Source organism: Taudactylus pleione, unplaced genomic scaffold, assembly GCF_031769625.1.
Source record: "Taudactylus pleione unplaced genomic scaffold, aTauple2 ptg000016l, whole genome shotgun sequence".
NCBI classification, from domain to species: domain Eukaryota; kingdom Metazoa; phylum Chordata; class Amphibia; order Anura; family Myobatrachidae; genus Taudactylus; species Taudactylus pleione.
The window spans coordinates 25,651,398-25,678,417 of record NW_028284418.1 but is presented as its reverse complement, the minus strand read 5'-3'; the positions used below and the strand labels follow the sequence as shown (position 1 = coordinate 25,678,417).

Genomic DNA, 27,020 nt, shown 5'->3' with positions numbered 1-27,020 from the left:
AGAAGGGGAGCTGTCTGTGTTGTTCATCAAGGGGCTGCTGCCTCGTTCAGGGGTGCTCTGCCCCAGTGTTAAAATAAATAAAAGTGAAATAAATATTAATATTATCAATCCACTAAAAATTAAAAATATATATATATTTTTTGTGTGTGTGTGCATTAGCAACTTAGCTGCGCTATTATTGTTTGGTGACACTGCCGGCCAGACCACAGTTTATCGTCCACGTATTTGTGACTCTAGCAGCACTTCCACCAGCAATACCACCTCATTTCTATTAGATGTATAAAAATTAAAAAACCTACTCCAAATTAAAGATGTCTTTTAGGAATTGAAGAACTTGATCCTACATAGATTAAGAATCAAAACATTAAAATAAATTAAAACCTAATCAATCCTTCCGTCCTTTCCCTGTCTTCAGTCCATAAACATATTCCAACTCCATCGGGCCTCTGACCTAGTTAAGGAAAACATTCTTGGTTTTCAAAATTCCTAGGGGTTGCATAGTTTATTAAACTGCCATCCTGTCTACCACTGCAATCCACTCTGTGCCATGTTGGAAGCTGAACTTCAACATGTTAGTGCTGCCCACTGCTGTCGCTTAACTTATTCAGCCAGCTAGCTGGATGCAACCTTTTGGCCTAAACTAGATGAAATCAATATTGTGAGCTGTGAGGTGGTCAAAAATGACTGGAAATTAATGGAAATAAATGTTATTGAGGTTAGTAATACTGTAGGAACAAAAACGGGCCCAAATTATTTTAGCTGTTTTATGGGGTTTATTTAGAAAAAAATACAGATCCAAATTCAAAACACGTTGCCAAAACCAAATCCAGATCCAAAACACGAGGAGATCTAGATCCGAATCCAAAACACGGGTGTCAGCGCACATCCCTAGTACAGACTAGTATTTATTAAATCCTCCAGAAAAATGTAAGGGCCTGATTCAGACCCACTCGCGAGCGGCTGGACTTTCCTTCGCTCGTTGTGTTTGATCAAAGGGGGCGTGCTGTCGATGTTGATTGACAGCACGCCCCCTTTGGTGGGCGTGCCTGCCAGACGGAGGCGCTCCCTAGGGAACGCCTACCATCAGAAGCCGGCCCCACTTAGTAGTGATGTCAGTGGGAGTGATTTTGGCTCTGATAGAGCCAAAATCACTCCTGGCCTTGCGGTTGAGAAACTCAACCGCAGGCTTCTGCTCGCACTGGCGACCATCGCGACCATCATCCTGCACGCTCGTATAGGCTGTGGGTGGTGACCCACAGCTATACGAGCGTCCAGGAGGACGCTCCATATTTATGGAGGTGGGCCCTGATTCAGAGCGAGCGCTCTGGTCAGAGCGTCCGGCTCTGAATCAGGGCCTAAATCCACTATTTTAGAATTGCCTCTGCTGCCTGGTCATTATAAATTGGTCTATAGTTATGGGTCATTAAAAAAAACAAAAAACAAAACTGTGGCCTGTAACCATCAGTAAGAGCTCAGTTATGCATTTGCAGTCGCCAATGGGGATGTGTTTGATTTTTTAAAACACACAAGATACTCTTCACAAACAGACTTGGGTTTAACTCTGCATCATCCTCATTATGTCCACAGTTACCTGCATATTATATCCTGCAATGGCCAGCATGTTATGTGCAGCAATGACTAACATATAATGCATAACAAAGACCAGCATACTATCATCTAAAAGGGCCAGCATTATTCTGTATACCCAGAAACTTGCAGCCTTAAAAACCATTTTTTTAAAATAGCATTTTTATATTATAGAATTGTTTTGAAATATTTTACATTATTAAATCCTTAGGTTGACATAAAGTAAATGTACATATTTGCTTTTGCTATATCTGTCTTTTTAATGATTTGCTTTTTACATAAAATCTGTCAAGTTGTGCATGACAGAAAGGCCATCTCGCACCCAGGGTTTAGAATTACTGGTTTACAGTCATCTGAAGGCAGCCTAAACAAGCAGGGCACTAAACACACGGCACTGGCAGTGGGAGGTATCTCATCTATGGACTAACAATATAGGTCAATTAAGACCACACAGAGACAACTATGGGTAACTTGGATTTACATTAGATTTCAATGTCAACATACAGCTACTGTGATATACATTTCTATTTATTTATTTTATGTCCATTTACAGGACTTTGTTGCCATCGTATCTCCACGTTTTATATAGATATTGCAGTATTAAAAATATTAATGAAAATAAATGGGTTGGTCAACTCTCTAGATTTTTACATTCTTTAATGTACTTAACTGAAAGGTCTACAATTGTAAAAGTTTCCTAATCAGAAGTGACCATCAATAAACATTACATGGCCAATCAAATCAACAGCTTGTGGCCAGCATTTGTGGCAACTTAAATAAAATTAAATAATATATCAAAGATTGAATGAAAGAGTTGACTACTTCAGTTTTTGTACACAATTGTGCAAGGGTTACAAATTCATTATAGGAGAGGTGTGCAAGGATTGGAGCCAGGAAGGTTTTTTCCTCAGTCTGTGAATTTTATTTAGAAGAGTAAAGAATGGAAGTATAAAATTAACACTTGAGACATGCTATAGTAGTAGATTCAAAAATGCTGGTTTAATTGGATCATTGTATGATGTGTTTTTTATTTTTGACCCATTTAGTTTGCTCTTGGGCTACCTGATGTTAGTAATGAAGCATTATCTACCACTTGAACAGACAATGTAATCAGATATGTAATAATATAATTATTTGCCAACTGTTTAATGACTGGAATTTGTACTTTCATTTTGACCAGCATAAATTATTTATTTCTTTTTTTTTTACGAATGCAAAGGGCTAAACACCCGTCATGGCACTTGGGAGTAGATGAGATGAAACTTCCTTTTGTAGAGGAAGATCATTCAAATTGGGTTAAAGTTGTAAATAGGGGTTATTTTTAAGGGTGTATGGTTCCAAGGCTATCTATGCTAAATACGAAATATGTGTGAAAGGGGGTGCACAACACCTGCAGCCTTCCTATCGTCCAGAAAAAAACGAGTGTCACCCCACTCAAGATATCATGTAGAACAAAAGCAATCTGAACAAAAGATGGCGCTGGATAAAAAATTTAAAGGTAATATTCAAAGAAAAATCAATAAACACCAAACTTCTTAGACTCCTTTGGTTCAGTCTTTAGTTTCTTTCTTCATAAAAGCTGGAGTTCCTCTAAGGTCCTCAGTGTTATGTGTATCCAAAAGACAAAAAGGAAAACAAAACACAATGTCTCTTTTAGGTGTAATTCTTAAGAAAATAATTCCAAATGTCATAAAGACAGTCCATATATATATATATATATATATATATATATATATATATATATATATATATATATATATATATATATATATATATGCATATAGTTGTGGTCCGGCTCTCCTGAGAGAATATTAGTATGGCAGGGTGCCCGCACTAGCTACTCACAGATACCGACAGAAGGTGCAGCACTCCTTGCTCTTAATAACAATCCAAAACAACGGCTGTTGACTGTAGACTGTATTTAAACAGTGTTTGTATGTCATATAATTTAAGCCTGATGACAGTGCGGTAATAAAGGCACTGAAACGTTGCTATATCAAGCCGTTGTTTTGGATTGTTATTAAGAGCAAGGAGTGCTGCACCTTCTGTCGGTATAAATATATATATATATATATATATATATAAAATCCACGTACCCCAACTCACATGTAAGCGGGGGAATTTCTATCTTGGTATCTTTAGCCTCCCTCCTAGTCACGTTCCCCAGTATATTTTATGACAGCCGTTTAAAGATGATAAAAGACTGGTGGGTGCCAAGCAGGAGGAAGGTTATTCATCAAGGTTTCTTTGGTAGATCCTCCCGATTCCGCCATCTTATCTATGCTAAATAACTTTATTTTGCCACCAGCTTCAAATGGTTTTAGTCAGGATGATGATGATTTTTCTAGCTCTACAAGTTTTTGCATGTTGGGTTGCATCTCATTGGAGGAAGAGAGCTATAGTTTTCTCCAATTTTGACCAATGCTGATGATTAGTGTTAGGACAAAGGATGGTCTCTAGGATTGTAAAGTCTTAAGTAGAACAAGGTATCGTATAAAGAGCATGAGGTCACTGATTGTGCTCCCTGTACTGCATCTGAACACCTTACCTTTCACCTGGGGACTTGAACAGTAACCTAATTATTGGGGTAATACAAAACCCAATCATTTGAACCATATCATGCACCCTATTTCAAGTATAATTTAAAAACTGCACTAAAATTGCTGGATTCCTTATTTACAAACATCTAAACCTGTAAACAAACTAAGATACATTACAAAAGGAGCACAACCAAATCATTGGGGCTTTAATGTGGATGTTTGGAACAGTGAGATTTTATTTCTTTGAGTCGCCGAGAACAAATTGTTACCAACAGAAATGAGAAAGTGGCTATGAATCTTCATAATCATTTACAGATGATGGTCTCTTTTCCATTTATGGATAGTCAATGTGTTGCTACAATAAGGATTGAAAACATGTTTATGCGTTTCAGTAAGATTGTATGAAGGTTGGGGCATGGCCTGGCCGAGCTGGTGGTAGGAGGCTGACTCCATAGCACCTAGGCCCAAATATCTGTTACAGTTATCTTGGATCATTTGCCCGGATCAGTGTCCTGGGTAGGTGAATAGGTGGAGAATCCTGTTCCTACCATTTCACAGCTCTATGTGGGTTTCTACAGTCAGGTGACTCCCGGTCCCGACCGCCATCTTGAAGTGCTGCTCTGCAATAGTGACTGCCGCTGGACTGAAGGAAAATCCACTGTCTCCTCTCCTGTGGCCCCCAGAGTGAAAGACTGGGATTTCTCATTTTTTGGATGTCCACTACCTGTTGGCCTCTAAGACTCTCCATATTGTATGGGGAGTGGCTCTAGACTGCACACCCTAATAGGTGCTATCAAGCTGAGATTATGAAATACTATGCACAGAAAAAGAAATTGCTGATGCACTATGCGATTATTACTGTTCAAATTGAAATGTATTTTGTCATTAAATATAATTTCAGATGTAGTTAGCATATCAGTGGCCAATGATACGGGCCTGCCCACCAGCGTCCAGGTCACCTCGTTTAGCAGGTCCCTAACACTCAGGGGTTCATATCTGGAACAAAGGTTACCCCAAAACCAGCCCAGCCAAGGACCCCCCCAGGGCATCACATGAAGGAAAAGTGACAGTGAAGTGTTATAAAGTATATTGTATCTGGGGATCGTCTCCTGAGAAGTTTTGTATTACCCTAATATCCTGATATGATACCTGCTGCCTAGGTTACCTCCTTCTGTGGCTATGCCTTCTCTAAATAATATGGATCGTGTCCTTAAAGCTATTGCTGACTTTGAAGAGAGGCTCATGGCTCAGATGGTGAATCTGCTGAGTTGTCTCTTCCATGTTACAACTTACCATACACTGAGGCTTGGCTTGCTGAAACGGAGACTTGCATTCCCACTCTGGAGGGTGATGATACTCCTGTTGTTGGTCACTCGACCGCCTTCAAGTTTTGGAGAAAACAAATCCGATATCATCCGATGCCATTTCAAGGATGCTTTGTTAATATCTTATCACCTCCTTTGATGTTTGATTCTGTGGGCCTAATTTCTTCTACGAAATATCAATATTTGGATTTATCCTCTTTGAAAGTTGCGAATACATCGACAATTTCTCCATTTTGGATACTTCAATTCTGCATTGGCTCTTCAAAAAGCCAGTCTTTTCTATTTGCCAGCTGTGACGTAGATTCGGGATTTATAATTTCAGTATTATATGTATTTTTTTGTTTGTTTTTGGGAGGGCTGGATTGAGACTCTTTCTTTCTTTGTTTTGCAAGAGGCAGAGGCTTGTCCTGATTAGTAATCTGGAGTCCATTGTGTTTGTCACACTGTTAGTGCCTTTTATGTGTGTTTTTATTTCTCCGCACTGATGTATGCATAAATATCCAGATTTTTCCAAATTCTCATATTTCTAATGCTAGAATTGTATTTTATTTTGTTTTAGTGTGGGAGGAATTTTACCCCTTTTTTGTGCCTGGGAGCTGGGTCACGTTTGATTTATTGTCCCTTAGCTTGTTGCCCCTGTCAATTATCCAGTACAATTATCTTTTATCTGGGTTGGGGGATGGTGGGGGTTTTACTACTGATATAGAAGTATTCTTTATATCCTTATATTTAAGTTGGGGGGGGGGGGTAGTGGCTCTTGATTACAATTGTTCTGGGGTCCTATTTGTGAGCTGGGGTTAGTTCTAACTAGTATAGGACCATTTAGTCTATTGCCCTGTTATTTAGTTTGTGTTATTATCCAATATTTGGGTATTTGGGGGGTTAGGTACTTAGTTTAGAATACTGATGGGCTAGGGTAATAGGGGATCCAGGTATACCTAGGTTGGGGTTAGATTATAGAGGGTAGGGATTTATGGAGAGGTTTGCTTTGGGGTTTAATGGGGGGTATATATTTAATTTTGTTTAGGTTTATATGTTGGTGGATAGTAAAATGTTCCCCTTTCTTTTTTATTTTTATTTTAATTTATTTTATCCTGTTTTGTGATATTTCTTGAAGATTGTACAATGACGAGATATTCTGTTTGCTCATACGACCTGCTCTCATTTAGCTCTATATCGCGTGGGCCCAGATGGTGCCTATGGGTACGCGTTATAATATCCATATGGTCTGAGCTGGTTGTGTTATTTTTTCCTTTTTGTTATATGTTTGACTTGTATATTATTTACAAGTATCTACTGATTTGGCTGACATTGTATATTTTATTGTGGATTAAGCTGTATCATATATCTGCTGACATTGATACTACACTGTAATTTTTTTTAATTTTGTTTGGGTGTATTTCGAAAAAATCTCAATAAAAATTACAAGATTTAAAAAAAAAAAGATTGTATAAAGGCTGCATAGGAAGTTTGACCTTCCAGATGTGATTTGCAAAAGAACAAAAAGTTAATACCAGAGTGTAATGCATGTAGCTGGACTAAATACTGGCAATTAGTGATAAATGCAAATTAAAGGGAGCCCTGTTAAGTGCATACTTACTGGAGACTGCAATCGCAGTAGTGGAGTTTGAAGGCCTTAAGAGAATTCGCTTTATGCCAGTACCATGAGCGGGACCTGGATCATGATGGAAATGTGTGTATACAGGTGCCGTGGAATGTACACACCAGTGGTTACCTTATCACTACAGACAGCCCAATTTCTTAACCAGTGGGATGGTTTATTAGAAGATAGGCGATATACAGCTGGGGTACACTGGTGGTAATAAAGCAAAGCTTGAGTGGAGCAGGATGTAATACAGCTCACCAGCCGATGAGTGTATACTTCTAGCAGGTAGCGGTGCAGGATGCTGGAACAACTATGATAGCGTTAATATGCCAGGTCTCAAAAGGGAGCTAAGTGGGAGATGGAATGGTATTAAGGAAGCTAGATTCAGACAGTTTGAAGGAGCTACTGGGGCTGAATGTGGAGTGTATTTTGGTATTGCAGCAGTATCTCAGCAAAGGGAAACTGTGACTCTTCTCAGGCAGCTCCCTTGACCTAGCTGAAGAATGGAAAATTCGTACACAGAATGATGATGACAGCAGCCACACTCAGGATTGAAATATAGTGAGGATGCTTCCATTTATAACTACAAACCTGATCTCAACACATTGTAGTCCACACATTAATAAAGCCGATATAGATAAATAGTGGTTAATTATTTACGCAAAATGTATGGTCAATGGCAGCTTGTGGGCAATTCAGTGCACAGGGAGTTCTTCAGATAGGAGTCCTCATGTCTTAGCACGATAGAAGCTTTTACTGTCATTGAGTCTTGCTCACATGAGTAAGTGGAGCATAGCTTTCAATATGAATGCAATGCACAGTGACCAATGTTCCAGGCGTTTACTCCATGTTCCCGCAGACCTATGTATGCGCAGTAGACTCTAGCACAAAGTAAGATTATATCTCCCTGCGATGCCCAAGATAGAGAAGGGGGCTCACACGGAGACTGAACACACGTTCCCTCCTCTCTTAAGCTGCCCCGGAGCCATGTAATCTGATGAGATGTCATTGTTGTTTATCACAATTTCCTTGGAGTATAAGGCTCGCTACATATATAGTTTTGCGTGAAAGTGTGGCCAAATTGCATGTTTCCCTGAACCTCTAAGTGAAATGAAAGTTAAAACAACCTCTGCAGGATAATACATTGTCCTACACAATTACGATTTACTTGTTGAAAATAATGGAATGAAAAATAAAATAATATAAAAAGCCACTTAAACATTGAAAATAATTGCTTTTTGAATACAATTTGACATTATAGAGCATATACAAACAGTTTGGTCACTAGTAAAATAGGTGCAGCGCGAGCCCCCACTAATGGCTCCCATACTGTGGGAAACAGAGTGAAGGGGCAAGCACAGAACTCCCCAAAATATTTTAAACATTTTTTTAATTCAGGTGATTTTGACTGATTTTTGCTAAGCAAAATTATGAGTTTCTAATTCACTTGAACAGGCAGTATATTATCAATGTGCGCTAAATAACTTTTGAAATACATTGCCTAAAGACATGAATGGGAAACACTTTGGGCCTAATTCAGAGTTGAACACAATGCCGATGTTTACAGAGTTGAGCGATTACCAGTAATCTGCGCATGTGTCTAAATCGCCCTGCGCATGCGGCCAGGTACATTATCGTAGTGTTTTGCAGTGACTTTTTACTTTCAGTGTGAGTGACAGGGAACGTGTGGAGGAGGTAATGGAGAGTGGTGGCAAAGAACATAATTGTGTCACGACCGTTTTGGGGCGTGTCAAAGCTTGCGCCTGTTGTACCATATGCAAGAAATATGGCTCCAGAGTCTCCCTTCCCATGGTCATTTTGTTGGACTGAGGATTGTCAATAATCGAAGGATCTGTGACTGATGCTGCTTCTTTGTACACAGAGGGTTGGATTTGCAAAAGCTGCCATTGGGTTGTTCAATACATCTCCTGGCGTCTACATATTTTCACATAGCAGCTGCATACACAGATGCAGCAGCAGCGGCATTAGCGTACAACTCTAATCAGGCCTCATTTCTACAAGTCCCAGTAACCGGTGACAGTCTGGGCTTGGCGAGACTTTTAGTGCCACAATAGTATATGCTGCTTTTTTTAATTATTAATTTTTTGTTTATTTAAGAGCGTTTATTTCAAGTTATTTAAATCAGCAGTGCATTTCTATTGGGCTTTTTACACCCAATAAATAAATTCAAATAAATGGGAACTTCACACATCTTACTCTTGTGGGGCAATCTCAAGTGCCCACACCAGTGAGATTATTTTTGTAAATGTTGATGGTGATGTATCAATTCATCCTTTGCTAAATTCACCTTGTTGTAAACTTCACAATGCAGACATAAATGATTAATGGAGCTATTTTTTTTTTATTAGTTATTTAAATTTCGATTTGCTTTTAGTATCAAGGAGCCTATTTTATTACTATGGCCAGAAAGTAAAGATTTTCTATGGCTACTTCTTGGGCCAATTTATCAATAATAATAAATAAAAATAGATTGCGGGGGCTGGCAGCAAAAAGAGTATTCTCACCTCTTGCCAGGAGAGTGCTTGGAGCCGCTGTACATGTGTTATACAGCATTGCCGTGTCAAATATGTTCACTGCACTGGAAGCTCATGACTGGAATTCCTGTTGCAGTTCCTGTTTCAGTTTCTACAAAAAAGAAAAAATAATAATTATAAAAAAAAATAGAATTGGTAAAAAGTTACAAAAAATATGTTAAATATGGATGACTGAGGCCGGAGAGCCCCAGTGATTGCTACAGCTAGCAATACCTACCAATGGCCGCTGCAGATAAATAGGAAGAAAACTTTACTGCTCTTTTCTCATTGATAAACCCAGTGCTATTTTTCAGCAGGAACAAGCAGGAACTCAGGGCTCGATTCAGACCCGCTCGCTCGCTCAATGCGTATGCAAATTCGGCAAGGCAAGCGATTGCATGGCAAGGCAGTAGCACGCCCACTATGTCTTGGCATGCGATCGCTTTGTGTATGCAGATGCCCACCAGCCTGTCTTAAGACGCCCACTTACGCACGTCATCTCCAGGAAGTGTATGTAACCATCGGATCCATATGCAGCACTTGTGGCTGACCATACCGTACCACAAGCACTACGAGCACTTTAGTGTAATAGTCAACCAAGTGACGTGTACTATGACGCTGCTTCTTAATTATACATGCCTCTGAAACGGCATTGAGACGCTCAGGCACGCCTGTGTTCGCACCTCCACTCCCACGTTCTTGGCCAGTCCCTGTCACCACCCACAAACGGCTTCTCCTGTCACTCATTCAGCTGGACTGTCTATGCGCCACGAGCGACCGCTTCCCGATCGCTCGGACTGGTTCGCACATGTGCACTGCGATGCATACGCAGATCTGAATTGGGCCCACAATTCCTGAACCTCTCATTACCTATGACATAATGTCCTGGACCAAAATGTATTTTCCATAAAATAAATTTAATTTTAAAGTCAATTTGAGTGCCGTCTTTTCTAAACACTATATATACAGGTCGAGTCTCCGATATCCAAAATGCTTGGGACCAGGGGTATTTTGGATAACTGAATATTCCGTATTTTGGAATATTTGCATAGCATAATGAAATATCTTGGGAATGGGACCCAAATATACACGCAGAATGCATTTATGTGTTATATACACCTTATACACACAGCCTGCAGGTAATTTTATACAATATTTACAATCATTTTGTGGCTCAAACAAAGTTTGTGTACAGAAATGAAATTCATTTATGTTTCATATTCACCTTATACACAGAGCCTGAAGGTAATTTTATACAATATTTGTAATAATTTGTGCCTTAGACAAAGTTTGTGTACATTGAACCATCAAAAATCAAAGGTTTAATTTTTTCAATCAAGCCAAAAAAAATTAGTAATGCGGAATATTTGGATATGGGAGTATCAACCTGTATATGTATATATAATATAGATAATATATAATTGTTTTTTTATAGCTCCACCCACAGATCCTGAACCTACAGTATATTTCCAGCAAAATAGCCCTGGCTGAACCCATGAGTGAACTGCAATTTGGCATGTAAATCGCAAAAAAATATATATATATGTACTAGGGGTGAGCGGGTTCGGATTTCTGAAATCCGAGCCCCCCCGATCCGAGGCAGATCAGAGTCAGGCTCGACTTTTCCCGCCTGACTCGGATCTGAAATCGAGGCAAAACGTCATCATCCCGCCTTCCGGGTCTCGCGGGTTTTGGATCCTATATAAGGTACCCGCGTCGGCGCCATTTTCTCACTCGGTTGTGGACAGTGAAGAGGGAGGGTGGGAGTTAGGGCTGACTGGGCTGTGTAGTGTAGTGTAGTGCAGTGTAGTGTTGTGCTGTGCTGTGCTGCGCTGCTGTTGTCCATAGGGGCTGTGTCCACTACTTCAAAGTCCATAGGGGCTGGCTGGACTGTGTTGTGCAGTCAGTTGTCCATAGGGGCTGTGTCCACTCCAAAGTCCTGTGCAGTGTCCCAGTCCTAAAGGGGTGCTGTAGTGTTGTCCAGGGGGTGCTCTGTCCGTCATGGGTGCTCCCCCCAAGTGCAAAAAAAAAAGATATTTTTTCTGTGTTTGTGAATTGTGTGCACTGTGGCTGCACGTGCATCAACAAAGGAGCAGCGCCAAGCGTGCGCCTGTGTCCCATAAGTAAAAGGCCGGCTGGCTTGTCCGTTAAAGGGTGCTGTAACCCCAAAGGGCACTCCAAACAAAATAAAAAAATATATTTTTTTGTGTTTGTGAATTGTGTGCGCAGTTACCGCACGTACATCAACAAAGTAGTGCCAAGCGTGCGCCTGTGTCCCATAACTAAAGGGCCAGCTGGATTGACCGTTAAAGGGTGCTGTAACCCCCAAAGGGCACTCCAAACAAAATAAAAAACTATTTTCTGTGTTTGTGAATTGTGTGGGCTGTAGCTGCACGTGCATCAACAAAGGAGCAGCGCCAAGCGTGCGCCTGTGTCCCATAAGTAAAGGGCCGGCTGGCTCATTTCTTAAAGGGTGGTGTAACCCACAAAGTGCACTAGTCTCCAACAAAAATAAAAAATTATTTTCTGTGTTTGTGTGCGCCTTAGCCACACGTATATATCAATATAACATAAATGGAGGACCAAACTTTCTCTGATAAAAATAAAATAGGGAAAGATCAAGAACCACTTCCTCCTAGTGCTGAAGCTGCTGCCACTAGTCATGACATAGACAATAACATGCCATCAACGTCGTCTGCCAAGGTCGATGCCCAATGTCATAATAGAGGGCACATACAATCCCAAATGACAAAGTTCAGGAAAATGACCTTGAAAAAAACATTTAAATCATCTGAAGAGAAACGTAAACTTGCCAATATGCCATTTACGACATGGAGTGGCAAGGAATGGCTAAGGTCTTTCCCTATGTTCATGACTAGTGGTTCAGCTTCACATGACGATAGAAGCCCTCCTCCCACTAAAAAAATCAAACGAGTTAAGCTGGCAAAAGCAAAGCGAAGAACTGTGCGTTCTAAGAAGATATCACAAATCCCCAAGGAGAGTCCAAGTGTGGTGGTGGTTGCGATGCCCGAATTTCCCAGCACTGGACGGGAAGAGGTGGCTCTTTCCACCATATGCACGCCCCCTGCAAGTGCTGAAAGGAGCACCCACAGTGCACTTGCTGATATGCAAATTGAAGATGTCACTGTTGAAGTACAACAGGATGAGGATACTGGTGTAGCTGGCGCTAAGGAGGAAGTTGGCGAGGAGGATTCTGATGGTGATGTGGTTTGTTTAAATCAGTCTCTGGGGGAGACAGTTGTTGTCCGTGGGATGAAAAAGCCCATCACGGTCATGCCTGGGCAGAAGACTAAATATTCCACCTCTTTGGTCTGGCAATATTTCTATCCAAATCCGGACAACAACTGTCTTGCCATATGTACCATATGTAAAGGTGAAATAAGTAGGGGTAGGGACGTTAACCACCTAGGAACATCCTCCCTTATACGGCACCTGCAGCGTGTTCATAAAAAGTTACTGTCAAGTTCAGAAACTTTGGCTAAGACGGTAAGCAGTCCAGGGACACCTAAATCCCGTTGTCCTGTTGTATCCAAGCACCTGCAAACCACACCGTCAACTCCTTCCTCATCAATTTCCTCCTTAGTCAGGATCGGAAGTAGTCCTGCAGGCCATGTCACTGGCATGACTGACTCTCCTATCCGGGATTCTTCCGGAGGATCCTGCATTGCTACGCCTCCTGCTGCCGCTGCTGCTGTTGCTGCTGCTGGGAGTCGTTCATCATCCCAGAGAGGAAGTAGGAACACCAATACTTTTACTAAACAATTGACCCTCCAACAGTCCTTAGCAAGGAGGATGAAGTACGACAGCAGTCATCCTGAAGCAAAACGTATAACTGAGGCCTTGACTGCTATGTTGGTGTTAGACGTGCGTCCGGTATCCGCCATTAGTGCAGTGGGATTTAGACAATTGATGGAGGTAGTGTGTCCCCGGTTCCAAATCCTGTCTAGATTCCACTTCACTAGGCAGGCGATACCGAGACTGTACAGAAACGTCAGAAAAAGTGTCCTCAGTGTCCTGAAAAATGCCGTTGTACCCAATGTCCACTTAACCACGGACATGTGGACAAGTGGAACAGGGCAGACAAAGGACTATATGACTGTGACAGCCCACTGGGTAGATGTATCACCTTACGCAGCAACAGCAGCAGCGTCACCAGTAGCAGCATATCAGAAACGCCAGCTCGTTCCAAGGCAGGCTACGCTGTGTATCACTGGTTTCAGTAAGAGGCACACCGCCGACAACCTCTTAGAGAAACTGAGGGAAATCATCGCCCAGTGGCTTACCCCACTTAGACTCTCCTGGGGATTTGTGATATCTGACAACGCCACCAATATTGTGCGGGCATTACATCTGGGCAAATTCCAGCACGTCCCATGTTTTGCTCACACAATAAACTTGGTGGTGCAGAATTTTCTGAAAAGCGACAGGGGCGTGCAGGAGACGCTTTGGGTGGCCCGAAAAATTTCGGGCCACTTTCGCCATTCAGCGACTGTGTGCCGAAGACTGGAGCGCCAGCAAACACTCTTGAACCTGCCCCACCATCACCTGAAGCAAGAGGTTGTGACGCGGTGGAACTCAACCCTCTATATGCTTCAGAGGATGGAGGAGCAGCAAAAGGCCATTCAAGCCTATACATCCACCTATGACATAGGCAAAGGAGGGGGTATGCACCTGACTCAAGCGCAGTGGAGAATGATTTCCGTGTTGTGCAAGGTTCTCCAGCCCTTCGAACTTGCCACACGTGAAGTCAGTTCAGACACTGCCAGCTTGAGTCAGGTCATTCCCCTCATCAGGCTTTTGCAGAAGCAGCTGGAGAAAGTGAAGGAGGAGCTAAGACGGAGCGATTCCGCTCGGCATGTGGGACTTGTGGATGAAGCCCTTCATTCGCTTTGCCAGGATTCCTGGGTGGTCAATCTGTGGAAATCAGACCACTACATTTTGGCCACCGTGCTCGATCCTAGGTTTAAAGCCTATGTGGTGTCTCTCTTTCCGGCCGACACAAGCTTGCAGAGGTGCAAAGACCCGCTGGTGAAAACACTGTCAGCTGAAGCGGAACGTGACACGTCAACAGCTCCTTCTTCATTTTCTCCCGCAACTGGGGCTGCCAGGAAAAAACGTAGGTATCCTAAGCAACCCGCTGGCGGTGATGCAGGGCAGGCAGGAACAAGTTTGGACTTCTGGTCCGGAATGAAGGACCTGGCAACAATTTCTGACATGTCTACTGTCACTACATATGATATTGTCACCATTGACAGAATGGTGGAGGATTACATCGGTGACAGCATCCAAGTAGGCATGTCAGACAGTCCATACCTGTACTGGCAGGAAAAAGAGGCAATTTGGAGGCCCCTGTACAAACTGGCTCTATTTTACCTGAGTTGCCCCCCCTCCAGTGTGTACTCCGAAAGAGTGTTTAGTGCAGCCGGGAACCTTGTCAGCGAAAGGCGTAGGAGGTTGCTTCCACAAAATGTGGAGAAGATGATGTTCATAAAAATTAATTATCAACTCTTCCAGGGAGACCATCCTCCAGAACGTACAGAGGGACCTGTGGTGGTGGATTCCAGTGGGGACGAGTTAATACTCTGTGAAGATGAGGATGTACACAACACTGAAGAGGGTGAGGAATCGGTGGATGAGGAGGATGAGAACGACATCTTGCCTCCGTAGAGCCAGTTTGTGCAGGGACAGATTAATTGCCAGCTTGTTTTGTGGGGGCCCAAACGAACCAATCATTTCAGCCACAGTTGTGTGGCAGACCCTGGCGCTGAAATGATTGCTTTGTTAAAGTGTGCATGTCCTGTTTATACAACATAAGGGTGGGTGGGAGGGCCCAAGGACAATTCCATCTTGCACCTCTTTTTTTTCTTTGCATTATGTACAGTTTGGGGCCTAGTTTTTCAAACTGCCATCCTGTCTGCCACTGCAGTATCACTCCTAGATGGGTCACGTGTTTGTGCCGCCCACTCGTGTCGCTTAGCATAGTCATCCAGCTACCTCGGTGCAACCTTTTGGACATAAAAACACTATTGTGAGGTGTGAGGTGTTCAATAGACTGGAAATTAGTGGAAATTAAGGTTATTGGGGTTAATAATAGCATAGGAGCAGAAAAACCAACACATTCTGTGATTTTAGCTGTTTTTATGCTTTTTTTAAAAAAAATACAGATCCAAAACACAAAACCAAGAACCCAAAACACGGAAGGGTGGTTTTGGCAAAACCAATCCAGATCCAAAACACGAAGAACGATCCAGATCCAAAACCAAAACACGAAAAGTGGCCGGTGCACACCCCTACTATGTACAAGGGTATGAGGCAGCACTCAATCCTATAATGCAAAAATAGCACTCAATCCTATGCAAAACTGCACGGTTCAGGATTCAAACATAATCCATAGAAACACTCATCCAATCCAAACAGATAAGGCATAACCAGCACTCACTTAAATCAATGAAAAAGCTTTATTCATATACAGTATATGCATCATGCGTATACACACAGAGGTGGTATTCACCAGGTGCCCAACTGTCCATTTCAACTGTTGCCAGTTTTTCTCAGGAGCAGCAGTTGAAATGGACCGTTGGGCACCTGGTGAATACCACTCCTGTATGTACAGTATGTATGTATGGCCAAAAGTTTTGAGAATGACACAAGTATTGGGTTTCACAAAGTTTGCTGCTTCAGTGTTTTTAGACTATTTTGTCTCTTGTTACTATGGTATACTGAAGTAAAATTACAAGTATTTCATACGTGTCAAAGGCTTTTATTGACAATTACATTAAGTTTATGCAAAGAGTCAATATTTGCAGTGTTGACCATTCTTTTTCAAGACCTCTGCAATTCGCCCTGGCAAGCTGTCAATCAACTTCTGGGCCACATACTGACTGATGGCCACCCATTCTTGCCTAATCAATGCTTGGAGTTTGTCAGAATTCGTGGGTTTTTGTTTGTCCACCTGCCTCTTGAGGATTGACCACAAGTTCTCAATGGGATTAAGGTCTGAGGAGTTTCCTGGCTATGGACCCAAAATATTGATGATTTGTTCCCTGAGCCACATCATGCTGGAAAGGCATTGTTCGTCACCAAACTGTTCATGGATGGTTGGGTGAAGTTGCTCTTGGAAGATGTTTTGGTACCATTCTTTATTCGTGGCTGTGTTCTTAGGCAAAATTGTGAGTGAGCCCACTCCCTTGGCTGAGAAGCAACCCCACACATGAATGGTCTAAGGATGCTTTACTGTATGTGCAGGGCCAGCAACATATATCTTGGGGCCCGGTACGCTCATGTTTTTGGGCCCCCTATCCCCTCCCGGTAGCTACATGCAGGTCTGCGTTTGGCTCATCCACTGTATCTCTCCAGCCTCATCCTGTGACTATTTCAGTACGTAAAGATAAACTACATTTGCCAAAGTTCCATTGTGGTCATTGGAGGAGCTATCCTGGTTACCGGCATTCTCCACATACGGGGGATAGAGTTAAAATGATCATCTGTCTCAAAGGTGTTGCCAGGTTGTGGGATTTCTGATTGCTTATTATTTCAAACCTGATTCCATTTGGGTCACATGTTCTAAACTTCCTATGGATTACAGATCTCTAGTATAAAGCCTGTTACTAACTGTGTCTCAGTGTCTGTGCAATGTTACTTTCAGGTCTTTCTTGGACTCCTGCCAGATCCCCGCTGTGCCTGTGGTTTGCTGTGGACTTTGCTATATTTCTACCTGTGTTTCGGTTAAACTTCGGATACCGGTTACCAGCCGTACTACAGAGCTCAGTATTGTTATTCTGCTCCTTTGCTGTGGTTGCATCCCCTGCTGGATTATTTACTCTGCCTGTTGTCTTCTACTTGCATGGACATTGAACTCACCTATACTACAGTTGTCAACTGCACCGTTACAGTTTCATCACCAGACCCTTTGTGCATCGCAGGGCTCAACCCCGCTCCAGATCCCCGTCACGCTGCAGGGCTCAACCCTGCTCTGGACCCTCACTACATCGCGGGGCTCAACCCCACTCTGGATTCTCATCACACTGCAGGGCTCAACCCTGCTCCGGACCTTCACCACATCGCAGGGCTCAACCCTGTCATGGATCTTCACTGCATCACAGGGCTCAACCCTGTCATGGATCTTCACTGCATCACAGGGCTCAACCCTGTCATGGATCTTCACTGCATCACAGGGCTCAACCCTGCTTCACATCACACGGCTCAACCCTGTCTCGGATTTTCATGTCTCAGGGCTCAACCCCGTTCCGGATCTTCACTACATTGCAGGGCTCAACCCTGTTCCGGATTTTCATCACACTACAGGGCTCAACCCTAGTAACGTCCTTTATACTATCCTGAGGTCTTAGCCTCATATTGGACTCGGGGTTCTCTACCACACTAGTATCAGTGATTTTATTTACATATGGGGGTTTACTCCTATATTGACTATTGTATATCTGAACTTCTGTGTTGTTGAGACTTTATGTAAAACGTTGCTATATATTTTGCCTGTGAATAAATTCTATTTACTTTTATTCCGTGTTACTGAGATTCCATGAAAAGGTCATTCCTAAAACCCCTCAGTTTATAGTGCCCAGTAGGCCTGACTCCTTCCAGAAGTCTCAAGTGTCGGCAGCCGTGACACATCCCCAACTGTGTCTCAGCCTTATTCTTGCCTGTGTTGCACTAGACTCGACCCTCATCTCTCCAGCCTCTTCCTCACATGTGTCACTCTAGTGCCATCCCTATCTCCAGCCTCATCCTATGTGCCTCTCCATCTGCAGCCACCCACTCATATCTCCTGTATCTCTTAGCATTATTATCCCCCCACCCATGTCTCTCAGCTTAATTTGCATCTCTCAGATTCATTTCCAAGCCCCTGTGTCTCTCATTTTTATTCCCAGGACCCTGTGTCTCTCAGCTTCATTTTCCTAAGCCCCATGTGTCTCAGCTTCATTTTCTGCAGCTGTGTCTCTCATCTTTTCCATAGCCCCTGTGTCTCTCAGCTACATTTCCCCCAGTCCTATGTGTCCCCCCTCTGCCCCTGTGTCTGCCACAACCTCCCTTTTTCCCAACCCATGTCTGTCACACATACCCCTCTTCCCCTGCCCCTGTGCATGTCAAATCCCCCCTCTTCCCCATTCTGTGTCTGTCACATTCCCCTCTTCCCCTGGCCCTGTTTCTTTCACATCTCCCCCCTCTTCCCCTGCCCCTGCGTATGTCACACATACCCTTCTTTCCCAGCCCCTGTGTCTGTCACATCCCTCCTCTTTCCCAGCCCGTGTGTATGTCACACATACCCTTCTTTCCCAGCCCCTGTGTCTGTCACATCCCCCCTCTTCCCCAGTCTGTGTCTGTCACATCCCCCCCTCTTCCGTAGCCCCGGTGTCTGTAACATCTCCCCCCACTTTCCCAGCCCCTGTGTCTGTCACATCCCCCCTCTTTCCCAGTCTGTGTCTGTCACATCACCCCTTTTCCCCATCCCCAATGTGTCTGTAACATCACCCCCTACTTTCCCACCCTCTGTGTCTGTCACATCCCCCCTTCCCCTGTGTCACATTTCCCCCTCTTCCCCTGCATCTGTCACATCCCCCCCTTCCCCTGCATCTGTCACATCCCCCCTTCCCCTGCATCTGTCACATCCCTCCCTCTTCCCCAGCCCGTGTCTGTCACATCCCCCCCTCTTCCCCTGCATCTGTCACATCCCTCCCTCTTCCCCAGCCCATGTCTGTCACATCCCCCCCTCTTCCCTGCGTCTGTCACATCCCTCCCTCTTCCCCAGCCCGTGTCTGTCACATCCCCCCCTCTTCCCCTGCATCTGTCACATCCCCTCCCTCTTCACTTGCCATTGTGTCTGTCACATCCCCCCCTTCCCCAGACCCTGTGTTTGTCACACCCTCCCCTCTCCCCCAGGGTCTGACACAAACAGCCCCTGTGTCTGTCACACCCCCCCCTTCCCCAGACCCTGTGTACTGCTCAATCTGCTCTTCCCTGGCGGCTCAGAGACCCGACCAGTGGCTCCTCCCTGATTCAGCAGCGCGACGTCATGATGTCACGTGCGCTGCGCCGGCTGCTATACTCTTGACTCTGCGCCGCGATAGAGGACACTGGATAGATGTTCCCCTGATGTGCCGGCCCCAGTGGTTCTAGCCGGGTGCCCTGTTTGCTACTGTTGCCTCTGCCACCTGCTGTGTAAGCAGCTTACACAGCAGGTGGCAGAGGCAATGGAGACACATGAACTGGGCTCTCGAAATTCCTGAGGGGTCAGGGCCCCTCAGAATCTTGGGGCCCGGTACAAGTGTCCTGTTTGTACCCCCTGTCACCGGGCCTGAGTATGTGGCCCAGAATTTGATTGACAGCATGCCAGGGCGAATTGCATAGGTCTTGAAAAAGAAGGGTCAACACTGCAAATATTGACTGTTTGCATAAACTAAACTTAATGTAATTGTCAATAAAAGCTTTTGACACTTATGAAATGTTTGTAATTTTACTTCAGTACAGTATACCATAGTAACATCTGACAAAAAGTCTAAAAACACTGAAGAAGCAAACTTTGTTAAAAGTGTAAAACAATATTTGTATAATTCTCAAAACTTTTGGCCATGGCTGTGTATGTATATATATATATATATATATATATATATATATATATATGAGAGGGAGACAGTTTTGCTCAAAATCATCCAGAAAGATCTTCCCCTGAAGAGTTTTCCAGTGATGGTAATACTCATAATGCTACATTATATGTGCAGGGAGACCGTTTAGAAAACATATGTTGTCATAGGATAAGATGAAGTTGTGGCACATCCCTGCTCTCTTCCCCCATAATGAAGCATGACTGGGATAAAACAGACCTTTAGATCACTTGCAACATAAACAATGCATCACTCGACCACAGTATTTTCCTTATATCTAAAATTACCTCCTGAGTTTGCTTGAATTTTATAGAAACTTTATTTTCACATCCCATCAACTGGGGGGAGTCCTGCGAACTGATCTTTAGTGGTCTAAGTTTCATAGGCCACAAGCAAATTGTAAAAATGTTTAGCATCAGTATAAAAAAATCTAATAAAAAGAACAGAAGAAATCCCAACAACAAATGTAATTTTATATTTGCCAAAGCTGCTGTCACAGATTGGCACAGAAATATGGCTACAGCATAAAATATGCACAATTTTATTGTAAACGGAGAACTTGAGTCTGCATTTAACGTAATAAGCACATCAAGTTTCATGTTACAGATATGGTACTTTCGCAAGTGCTTCGGAAGAGACATAAAATGTTGCCCTTTACATTCATGTCCCACATTTAATCAATTCTTTGAAAGTTTTAAGAGGTACAGTAATATGTACTCACATGAAAGTACTGTAAACATTGTTTATAGAACAATGTGATATCAAACATCTTTTTGGCTTTCAGAAAAAAGCACCACCTATCTCTAACGTTTTACTGTCTTTACTTAATGTTTGCAATATATTTAGAAGTCTGATTCGTTCTTGAAGAACTAAAGAGTCACATTTGTGGCTCTATAATAGGGTGCACCTATTAAAATCAATGAGCCAAATGTTACAGACGCTGCTCCCCAATAAGCAAATCAGGATTGCTTCAGTTGGAAAATATACTATAGTATGTGCAGAAAAATATCATGCACAATGGGTGCGCATTATAATTATAGCCACACATGACCATTAGAAATAAATAGATTAAAAATATAGAGTTATGGTAGACTTACCTAGATAACTCCTTTCTTCGATATCCATAGGGTCCACAGGGATACCATGAGGATATTATGTTTGGAAGACCAGGCACCAAACAGTTAAAGCTTTGGCTCCCACAGGACCCCTCTTCCATATATATCCCGCACCTAGCCATAGGACTTCAGTTTAGTTAACAAGCCTCAAGGCAGGAGTAGGAAAGAGGAGAAGGAAGAACAATCGTACACCAGAAACACTTTTGCAGTAGATGAGGGAATCTGTGACCGCAAGAAAATCACCCAATGAAGCCAGATGCATCAGGGTGGGTGCCCTGTGGACCCTCTGGACCTCGAAGAAAAGGAGTTATCTAGGTAAGTCTACCATAACTCTATATTTCTTCTTCAGGGTCCATAGGGATCCACAGGGATACCATGGGGACGTCCAAAAGCAGTTCCCCTAGGGTGGGGGACGCTCCTGAGCAGAACTCATCGTCCAAAGGAAGCATCCTGCGAGTCAAAAGTATCAAAGACATAGAACCTAAGAAAAGTGTGGGCAGAAGACCATGTGGCAGCCTTGTATAATTGTTCAGCCGAGGCCCCACGACTGAATGCCCACGATGACCCTACAGACAGAGAAGAATGCACTGTCTCCGTGCTTGGGACAGGAAAATCAGCCTGTGTATACACCTGGGAGATAGTCATATGTAGCCATCTCACCAGAGTCTGTTTACTAGCTGGGTATCCTCATTTGAGAAAACCATGTAATACAAAAAAGAGAATCTGATTTGCTAACAGAATTCGTACGCTCCACATAAATACGGAGAGCACGAACTACATCCAGGGAAGCTTCACCTACAGAAAGGTCTGGAGCCTGAAAAGCTGGAACCACAATTTCTTAATTTACATGAAAACAGGACACTACCCTAGGAAGGTAACCCTCCCTTGTACAAAGAACAGCTTTATCCTGGTGAAAAATCAAATATGGGGAGTGACATGAGAGCGCTGCCAAATTCGAGACTCTGTGAGCTGAAGAGATAGCAAGAAGAAAATTGTCTTTGCTGTCAACCACTTAAAATCTACAGAAGGTTCAAATGGGGAAGCTTGAACCCCTTAAGAACCAAAGTCAAATTCCACGGTGCTACTGGTGGAACAAAGGGTGACTGAACTCGCAGAACTCCTTGGAATAAAAATTCTAACATCTGATAATGAAGCAATCTTATTCTGGAACCAGAATACTGCACTCTCAAAGTGGCAAGGCGAGCACCTACAGCACCTGGTATTCCCAGGTGGTCTCCTATCCAAGTAACAACCAGGCTCAACATTGTGCAGCCTCCAAGATTCGATGAGATCTGGCATGTCCAGTGTGGTGTGGCTATAAGTGAATCCTGAACACCTTATTATCATATTCCTTATTGGAACACCATTGACCAATAGAAAACCCACCTCTGTAATAGATGCGAGCAGAAGCAGGTTTCTGTGCACTAACATCAGTTGAATTACAGAATTGGAAAACCTTTTGTTCCTAGGATGGAAGATTCAAGAGCCACGCCATCAAAACCAGACGAGGCAAGTCTGGATGTCGGCAAGGGCCCTGCGTTAGCAGATCCTTCCATAAAGGAAGAGGATAGGACTCTCTATGAACAGATTATGTATGTTGGTGAGCTAATGACATTTGGGCCAAGCATGAGCCACCGGTATTACCGTTACACCTTCCTGTTTGAATTTTCTGAGAACTCCTGGGAGTAGAGAAATCGGAGGCAATAGATACGCGAGCTTGAAATCCCATCCCAGTGCATCCACAAATGCCGCTGATGGGTCTCTAGACCTGGACCCGCACTTGGGTGTGGCGTGATGCCATTAAATCTATCTCTGGTAGACCCCATTTGTTTACCAGGAGCTGAAACACTCCCGGATATAGAGACCACTCTCCAGCGTGTATGTCCTGGCAACTTAGACAGTCTGCTTCACAATTTAGCACTTCCGGTATGAATATTGCGAGATGGCTGGAAGATTACATTCTGTCCAAATCACATCCCTTGTTACTTCCTGCATGTCTACATAACTTCTTGTGCCTCCCTGATGATGGAGGTAGGCCACCTTGGAGCAGGTCCTGTGCCCTTATCAGTGCTCTGTATACTGCTCGCAGGTCCAGAATGTTTATTGGCAGATGACCTTCTTGATTTGTCCATCTTCCCTGAAAGGTGTGATGACCTGTCACTGCCCTCTATCCGCTAAGTCCGGCATCCGTGGTTAGATCCAATTTGGAATCCAGAACCAGTGCCCTTTGTTTAGATGATCCTTTCTTAGCAACCACAGGAGGGAGTGATGAACCTCTGGAGTGAGAAGGATCCTCTAAGATCTTATAAAATGATTCTGTCCGTTCCACCTGGAGAGAATCAAACTTTGTAGAGGTCTGAAATGGAACTGGGCATATTCCACCATGTTGAAGGTGGATCCATGGACCCCAGGACCTGCCTTGCTGAGTGAATGGGTACTCTCTGATTTCGGAGCAATATGCACACCCCGCAAATGTAAAACCTCCATAGACTGTTAATATCAGGAGGCCGTTCAAGTATGGCAGTACCCTAACTCCTTCTGAGATGAGCAGTCATGACCGCCATTATCTTGGTAAACACCCGCGGGGCTGTGGACAGACCAAAAAGGCAATGGTAATGTTGCTGACGAACAGCCAAAACTCAGAAACCCTTGGTGAATAGTGCAATAGGTACATACAGATATGATCCTGTATGTTCAGGGAACCATGAAATCCCCAGGTTCCATAGCCAGCATAATTGACCGTAGGGTCTCCATACGGAACTTGGGCACAAGGATGAACCTGTTGAAAGATTTCAGATTCAGAATAGAGCGATACCTATTTAGCTTCTGAATCAAACCCAAATCTGAGTAATAACTCATTCCTTGTTAAAGGAATCGGGATTAACACCCCTGAAATTAGCAGGGCATAAATGGCCTTGATAGCATCGAATGGGGGAGTTGTGCAAATAACCTTCTTAGGTGTAACCCTTCAGGAAGGTGTCACGTAAGAATCCCCAGTAGGGAGGGGGATATCTCACCTAATGCACCCTCTCTGTGGGAGAGGGTAAATATATTAATCTTTTTTCCATGCCTCCCCTATAAACTCAGTGAGCTGTTCAGATTGAGGGAAGCCAGCCTAAATCACCTTCTGGTGTCTGAACACCAGGTTTATTAGGCTTTAGGAGCCGGTACTTCATCCTCTATAATGAGGATTGAATTAACCGCCCCTCTAGAGAGGAACATCCACTGATGAATGATGCTCCTCCTCCGAGATAGGCCCAGAGGAAGAAACCTGTGTAGCCTCTGCCTCCTCAAATGATATAACAGAATCTGAAAGAAGGATGGACTGCAATCCAGATATATGCTTAGATGGCTGATGCCTCTCTGTGGGAGAGGGATTATTCGCCTGTAACATCTGCAGATAGGTAGATGCTAAAAATCAGATTCTGAACTGAGTGGACATAACCCTCCATCTAGGAAGGATGTATGGGAAGAGGAAACATACTGTAGTAGGCTGTAATCACTGTGGGTAATCAAAAGTGGGAGGCAGTGTTGGGGCTGACCCCTGAAAAGGTGCTGGTGAGGTGGACTGTTGTGTTTGTTGTATAACAATCAAACCACAGTCCATCCTGTATGAAATCCTGAGAGGCCAACTGCACAGGATTTACATGAAACCAGCTCAAGGACAACAACAGTCTCCTGTTGTCTTGAGACATGGGAAATACTTCCAAGTAACCTACAACCAGTGTAGGGTTAACAATACAATGTGACCCTATTCACAGATAAAATTAAATGTGAAGTACTCTCTAACCCCTATACATCAGGTAGTTAGGAAACACAACAGAAAACAAAAAACTGTTCTTTCCAGCAGAGTTAGCATAAGTCACATAGAATGCATATATTTGCAAAAGGGCATTAAAATCAACTACCTAAATACATAAGTATGGTAGAATCTACATGCATAAATATTCTGCCTCCTCTACTTACAAGTCGGCACTGAGTCAACTTTTACAACCACAAAAGTTGATTCCAGTGCTATATACTTTGGTCCTAAAGAGAAAGGTATACTCAGAGAGAGACCAAATCTCCCCTCAGCAAACATTCCATGATCAATTGCAGCTGAGCGTCTCCAATTAATTAGGAGAAAGGGAGATGGCAGCTCAGTCTTCACAAGTAAATGTGAAGTCAAATTTAACCCCTACACACCTGGTAGTTGAGGGTCAAATAGAAATAGCAGTGATATTTCTAACTGTCTGAACTCCTGTTTCCCTTTATGCTTAGCATATATACGTATAAAGGTAGCAATGCAATGTGACTACCTTCAACAATACCTTTATGTCCTGTGAGGACACATATGCCGTACATGATTTAGATGAGACCAGCACAGGTGGCTAAACCCTCCTGTTTTCCTTTATCTTTTGACATGTTCAGAGTAAAGGCAACAATCGCAGTTTATGTGACAGTCTTCACAACTCTAATGAATATGAAGCACTCAGAAAGAAATAACAGTGATAGTTAAATTGACAGTAGAAATTTGCAAATAGGCACTAAATCGCAATCACATTGGTAGGATATAAGTGCAATGCAAACAGCAGCTAGCAACAGTCACATACAATGCATATGTAATATAATTACAATGGGCTCAAAATCAACGACAGCAACGCAAAGTAATAGGATATAGAGCACCGTATACCTTAACCAAAGAAGAGGTATACAGGGAGACTGACCCAGACCCTCCTGAGACCACATCTACCAGGTGCACTGAGCATGGGCCGTGAGTGTCTTACACACGTGGAGGGTAGGTGGAGCAACCCAGACGCGCAAAACCATTCATCGGGACGGTGTCTGGGTTGGGGTAGAAGCTGCCGGGGGAGCGCCTACCTCCCCAAAGCTGCGTTAACCAGCCGGGTATGCTGGTCTCGTGGCAGCAGATTGTGTCTGCTGCCGATCGTCAGCATCAGGCGATAAGGTCCCGGCTGGTGTAGTAAGGATGCGGACAATCCCTGGTACTTACAACAGCGGCTTCTGGTGCGTCTCTGACACCAGAAGTGAGGAATCACCTTACTGGACATCTCCGAGCATCCGATGCAGTCCATGTCGCAGCATTGCTGCTAGCTAAGCTCAGCAGCGACTCAAGAAACAAAGTAAAATAAATCATAAAATAAAAGCTTAGGACTGCCTAAGCAGTCCCCTTTACAAAGGTGCGTCTGAATCCTACCGCACCAAACGTACAACTGAAGTCCTATGACTAGGGGTGGGGTATATATGGCGGAGGACCCAGGGTATTCTGGGAGCCAAAGCTTTAACTGTTTGGTGCCTGGTCTTCCAACCATAATATCCCCATGGTATCCCTGTGGATCTCTATGGACCCCGAAGATGAAACATGTATTATTTATTGCACATAAACCAAGAAATAATTTGTCTCTTAATAATATATATATATATATATATATATATATAAAACCAATATATTTTGGTCCAAAGGACTAAGTTGATGCTTAGTCAAAGTTCTAGTCTTATGTTTACATAGTAATATACTCACCTTCTTATAATAAATGACAGGGGGTCTAGTGATTGCACACAATCCAAAGATGGTTAGCACATACCTATAATGATGTATTACCAGATGGAGGCAAATTGGGAGTCGGAGATAATCTCAGCAATCCAATTTTTGAACCCCAATTTGCTGCATTTTTT

At 43.3% G+C, this 27,020-nt stretch overlaps 1 long non-coding RNA gene across 1 annotated transcript in view; it reads right to left on the bottom strand.

Moving 5' to 3' along the window:
- Positions 1 to 2,566: 2,566 nt before the first annotated feature.
- Positions 2,567 to 27,020, bottom strand: part of LOC148541874 (uncharacterized) — a 39,707-nt gene continuing 15,253 nt past the window's right edge. The window contains exons 2-3 of the long non-coding RNA XR_015878472.1: positions 9,584 to 9,704; positions 2,567 to 3,177 (exon numbers count right to left, since the gene is read on the bottom strand). This is a non-coding gene — a long non-coding RNA (uncharacterized LOC148541874). The remainder of the gene's footprint in view (positions 3,178 to 9,583; positions 9,705 to 27,020) is intronic.